The 6,164-nt window shown below is 56.5% G+C and overlaps 1 non-coding gene across 1 annotated transcript; it reads right to left on the reverse strand.

The window, feature by feature from the left end:
- Positions 1–5,622: 5,622 nt before the first annotated feature.
- MIR5063 (microRNA MIR5063) lies at positions 5,623–5,700 on the reverse strand. Its single transcript, NR_126847.1, has one exon. It is a non-coding gene; the product is annotated as a microRNA MIR5063 (primary transcript).
- Positions 5,701–6,164: the final 464 nt, after the last annotated feature.

Raw genomic sequence — 6,164 nt, forward strand, 5'->3', positions numbered from 1 at the left:
CACTTCGCATCTGTAGCTTACCCCAAGAGCAACGGCGCATGCGAAAGGGCGAATGGACTAATCCTCCAAGGATTCCGCCGAAGGGTAGAGCACACGGTTAGCAAAGCAAGGGGAGCATGGGGAGATGAACTCGCTAGCGTGATTTGGGGCATACGCACCTCCGTAAGCTGTTCCACGGGCCGAACACCATTCTCTTTGGTGTATGGAGCTGAAGCAGTTCTCCCCACCGAGGTTGAGTTCCGGTCACCTTGGGTCAAAAGGCTCCAAGAAGCCACCCCAATTGCCTTCATCGAAAATGAAGAGCTTCACAAGACGGCCGTCGATCTTGTGGAAGAAGGTCCTGACAAAGCTCTCATGAGGCACGCCGTCTACGAGCAAAGCGCCGCACGCTTCTACAACACAAGAGTGCGGGAACGAGTCTTCTCCCAAGGAGATCTCGTGCTGAAAAAGAATGTCGACCCAAAGCTGCAGTGCAAACTCCATCCTAAATGGGAAGGACCATACCGCATCGCCGCAGTATTGGGAAATGGTGCATACCACCTCGAGAATATGAAAGGGAAAAACCTTGTCCATGCCTGGAACGGCGACAAGCTCCGGCGTTTCTACGCCTAAGAAGGACCTTCAAGGGCAATCCTTGCCGCTCCCGAAAGAAGACTATTAGCGCCCAACCGGCCTTTTCCCTACGAAACGTCGAGGGATCGTCAGCGCCAACGAGGCCGCGTCTACATAAGGCTTGTAAGTGCCCATCGGGCCATACCTTAAGAGAAGGAATCAAGGATCAATAAAACAAGTCCTTGAGGAAAAATTAAGAGTGACACGAGACACTCACACGACTCATCGTCGTAAAAAGAGCCGCTGCCCCTGTGCCGCTCACCGAGGAACACGGAAAGGCCTCCGTTGGCTCAAGCATCCTCTAAAAATGTCCACGGACATAGGTCGCTACTAGCGACTTGTTCCTTGGTGGATCCTAGCGTGCCTCGAGGCCATCCGCCAAGTAGAACCAAGTCACCCGAGGGCCGGAAGCTCCTTAAAACGCATTTAAAGAGAACCGTAAATAAGCGAGTTATGCATGAGCATACTTACCTTGGAGAACCGTGCTACCCGTATGCGAGACGTCGCGCACGGGCCTGCATGATAGTAACGGAGTTAAGGCTCCATAATAATCACGGGAAAGCATAGCTTCCTGAAGTCCGAAGAGGGAAAATTCCGCATGAAATTTCCCGAAGGGCAGGTCAAAATGTTCGGATCACTACCGGTATATCGATAGCGACCCTCACAAGGGTACTAGGACCCATGGCTCGTAACCATGGCCTAAGGCGCCAAAGCCAAGGCGTATCCAAACGGCGACAGCAATTGATGGCACAAAAGTGCAATCATAGCGAAAGATCGCGAGCTGTATGAACTAAGGAAATATAGTACTTCACAAGAAGGAAATATAGTACTTCAAGAAACACATGTTGAGCCAAGTTAACATTTCCGATAATGTCGACTACATGGTGAAACATGAGAAATACATGCTGAGTTAAGTTAACATTTCCGATAATGTTGGCTACACAGTGAAGCATGAAACACAACAAAAAAGCTGCCTTACAACCTCTACGACTAAGAGCCTAAGCATGCTAGCCATGAGGCTAAGACAGGTGGAGATATGCAATATTGCATAAGTAAGCTGCTGAGGTACATCACCACCTCCGAGGGCGACGAGGCTCATACCTTACCGTCACCCTCCTGAAGAGCGGGCTCAAGGCAACGCACGAAGCGTCGAGCCTGAGCGCGAAGAGGAGCACCCTGGGTCCGCCAGAAACTTCTTCGCCCTGTGAGACATCTCACCCTCAAGACCGCTCATCCCGGCACCACCGTCAAGGACTGCCGCAACCGCCGACGAAACAAGTCGGGCACCCGTACTCAAGAGGCACTTCTTCATGGTAGGCTCAATGAGCTCCATCTGTGAAGTAAGCACCCTGCTCGCCTCATCCACCATGCGACACGGAGGAAGATCCGGCTGGGGAACACTCCTCAAGCAAGTCATCGTCTCCCGAATCTCGGTGGCCTAGGCAAGCAAAAGCGAAACCACCTCGGGACGACGATCCGGAGGAGGACGAGCACGAGGAGCAAGCATCGGGCCGTCACCCGCTGCCGCCAACTCCAGCTTGAGGGAAGCAGCTTCCGCGCGGGCATGCTCCCTATCAAGGTTGGCCACCAGCAAGTCCTCCTCAACTCGACGGGTCCTCGCGACCTCATCTTTCTGGCACTCCTCAGCAAGCCGAGCCCTGGTCTCCATGGCCGCGAGCTCCGCCGAAACGGGGGAAAGCTCGGCCTCGCGCCGCACCCTCTCCAAAGCCAACTCACTCAAGGCAAGGGTAGACTTGGACATCTCCACGTCCAAAGCAGCAGAAAGCGCCCCCACCTGAGTCTTGAGGGCAGGAAGGGCACCCACGGCCTCAACCAAACCCCTCACCTACAAAGAAGAGGGAGTTAGCACAAAGCTAACCTAAAGGACAAAAGGAGATACGTCACGGATGCTCACCAGCTCCAGTGTCACGAAAGGGTCTCTCGCTCCATCCTCGGCCGTCAGAAGTGCTCCATCCCTCACTTGAGTCGGGGGCTCGCCCTCGGGAACCCCGGGCTCCGCGTCCCTCGCACCTAAAAACAAACCAAGGAGATCATGTCAAAATCATTCGGAAAAAGAATGACGTGACCAAAAGATAGGGGCACTCACCCGAGGTAGGAGCATCCTCCTCAGGGCGCTCGCGACCAATGGAGAACACCTGGACGCCCGCACCGCTGGCTCCGGTCGACAACTCCACCACTGAGTCGCTCCGAAGCTGAAGCCCCGTCTCACGAGTGAAAGCCTCAACCTCATGACTCGAAGGAGGAAGAACTTGCTCAAGTCCAATCTTCCCCTTCATGTGCAGATCCAAGGTCACTCTCAGGGGGACCTCGACTCGCCCACGACAGGATCCGCCGGGGTGTAGTCAAGAGAAGGAGAAGGAGTCGGGGGAGCCTTCCTCTTGCATCCACTCGACGGACGAGGTATCTTGGGGACCGGCGCGACAGGCACCGCCAAGCCTAGCACCGCCGTTCCCGCCTTCGCCTTCCGGCAGGAGTCTCACAGCTTGGACCCCACCACCAACATCGACGGTGTGGCCAAGCGGGAGTAGCGATCGCCCACTCGAACAAGGCGACCAAGCTTCGGGTCCTGTCGCACAGGCACCATCTTCCCGAAGCACCTCGCGATGATGTTGTGGCATCTCCCCTCGCTGATCTTGGCCTCGTAGTCGCGGTGCTCTGGCCCGCCGTACGGACCTATCAGCTGCGTGGCCCACAACGCCGCCCTCTCCTTGGAAAACGTCGCTGAAAAAGACAAGCCAAAACCATCAAGTACCTTCACAAGGGAAAACAATCAAAGCACGAAGGGGAGAGGGGTGCTACTCATGTGCGGTGGCGAGCCGTGGAGGACGGAAAGATCGAGGGATCCCAATTTCAGACCAGGGACAGCTCCTCAACATGAAGCGCCCCGCCATCACCATCTCCTCCATGAGGTCACGAAAGCTCCTCTCGACGGACACCTCCTTGATCTTGGCCACCTTCCAAAGGTCGGCTGACCGAGGATCGCCGGGGTGAGACACCTCTCTGAGACCTCCGGCCCCAGAGTGCCGTGGGAGATCACCCGTGTGCCGAAGACGGGTCTTCGAAGCCTGGAGAAGAAACCACTGGGACTCTCCCACTTGACGAACAACTTCTCCGCACTCTTGCCCAGCATGAGCAGGAAGTCATCCCCGAAGCCGGAACGAAGCCTCAGGTTCACCGAACCAAAGGCGCTCGGAGCGAAGCCATCCGGGGTGAGCAACTCCCTCACCTCCACGGTGAAGTAGAACAACAGAAGCTTCATCGAAGGCTCCTCGTGAAGCGCCGTCTCGCACGGCCACCTGAAAACATTCAACCTCACGATTGTCGACGGGTGAAGCTGGGCCAACTCGATGACGTATGCCTCCAAGAACTCCAGCAAGAAGGAGTGAACAGGCACGCACAGGCCGGCGTGGAACCAAGCCGAGAATGCCACGATGCATCCCGGACGCTGCCTCACCTCCTCACCATCGGGCAGGATACCGTCCCCCTTGGGGAAGTATCCCGCCTCCTCCAGCTGGGCAAGATCCTCGGAGCTCATCGACGAAGGGAGAAGGTGGTCGTGTGCCCAACCTCCGCCGTCCACCGGCGCTGTCGGAACCAAGGGAGGGCCACCACGAGGGCGAAAGGAGACCTTCTTTCGCGACGGTCGGTTCGCCACAAGCTGCGCCGCGGAAGACCCCCTCAACGGCTCGCCAACCGGGCGCTCGACATCGGGTCCCGCCATCTCACCTGCAAAGAAGATCCGCCAAGAATCAGCAAAATGTGATAAAAATCCGAAAGGAATCGACAAAAAAAAGAGGAAGGAGCCAAGCTCCTTAGGCCAAAATCCTCCGCCTGCGCGGGGGAATGGAAGGCCGAAGGCCCCTGGCCGCCGGTCCACTTGCCTTTCGGGCCACCTGCACCCAGCAAAAAAAAAGGGAGAAAAAGAGAAGAGCAGCAGGGAAGCCGCAGTCCTCGCCCACGAGGTATTCGGCGAAATGCCTACGCACCCACATCCGCACCCGCGCCCGCGCTGGGCGGTGCTCGTGCCCACGTCGTGCCGCGCCCGCGCCTTGCTGTGCCGTGCCACGCCTACTCCCGCGCCGTGCAACACTCGTGCCCGCGCCCGCGTCGGGCCGCGCCCGCGTCTTGCCGCACCGTGCCCGCGCACCCGCGCCTTGCAACGCCCGCGCCGCGCTTGCACTCGCCCTCGCGCCCGCGCCATGCTCGCGCGTGCGCCTGCACACGCACCTAGCCGCACCCGCGCCAGCGCTCGCGCCCACCCCACGCCTGAGCGCCACGCCGAGGCCGCATCAGGGCTGTGCCCGCGTCCTCGCCGCGTCCTGGCGTGCGCACGGCCGTGCCGCCCCCTCGCCTCATCAAACCAAGGCCGCTCCCGCACGGGACGCACCCACATCCTTGCCAGGCCGCGACGCCCAGAGAGCGTTCGGCAGAATGCCCGCAAGAGTCGCCAACCCGAAAAAGTATCAAGAACAGAGTCACCAAGCTTCCTCCCACCTTCGCACGAGCAAGGAGGGCACGGACGAAGACGAGGATCTCCCGAGAGAACTTGTAGGCACGATTGACACCTCGTCCCGAGCGGCCTCGAGCGTACTCCGCGTCCCCAAGAGGACTCGACGATGGAGAGCTTCCGCGGCGTTGCTTCAACGACCAAGCGACCTTCGTTGTCACTAAGGAGTGGCTAATGCCCCTGCGGAGCTCCCTACTACACCAACCTCTCGAAGAAGTGTCGGGCGCCGCCGAACTCGTCTTCGCCGCCGGACAAATCAAACAAGCATGGTGTGAGCCTCCTCAACGCCTAGGGGTGCCATTTTATAGGCCGCCGGAGCTCCTAGGCGTCCGGGCCGGGCCAATGGTGTGGCGACACCTTGTCGTCCTTCATCCCAAAGAACAAGACAAGGGAAGGAAGAAATGGAAGGGGAAGCTTTCTCTTTTTCCCAAGGAACAAATCAAAGTTCCCCCTCAAAGCCACATGGTAAAGCTCCCATGCAACATCAGCATTAGCAAAAGCCTTTTCCAGTGGATAAAGATACATGCCTCCACTGCAAGAAGACCGGGCATTACAAGAAAAATTGTCCGGCATGGCTAAAGTCAATAATGGCAAAGAATAGTATAAACTCCATTTCTTTTGTAAATGAATCCTTGTATACACAGTTTTCAAAATCTACTTGGTGGATTGACTCTGGTGCAACTGTTCATGTTGCAAATTCTTTACAGGGATTCCTTTCGACGCCGGACTACGCAAAGAAACGAAAGATGCATTAAAGTTGCAAATGGAGTCCAAGCGAACGTAGAAGCTGTCGGCGACATCTCCTTGGAGCTTCCCGATGGATTCATGATTCTGCTTAGCGATGTGTTTTATGTTCCTTCATTACACAGAAACTTGATAGTGTATCACATTTGGACAAAGTTGATTATGAATGTCATTTGGACATGGCAAGTGTGCCATATGGTTTAATAATGATTGTGCGGGTGTTGCCTTCCTTCACAATGAGCATTATTTATTATCCATACGTGATGTTGTATTAAAATAA

Source organism: Brachypodium distachyon, chromosome 1, assembly GCF_000005505.3.
Source record: "Brachypodium distachyon strain Bd21 chromosome 1, Brachypodium_distachyon_v3.0, whole genome shotgun sequence".
NCBI lineage: Eukaryota > Viridiplantae > Streptophyta > Magnoliopsida > Poales > Poaceae > Brachypodium > Brachypodium distachyon.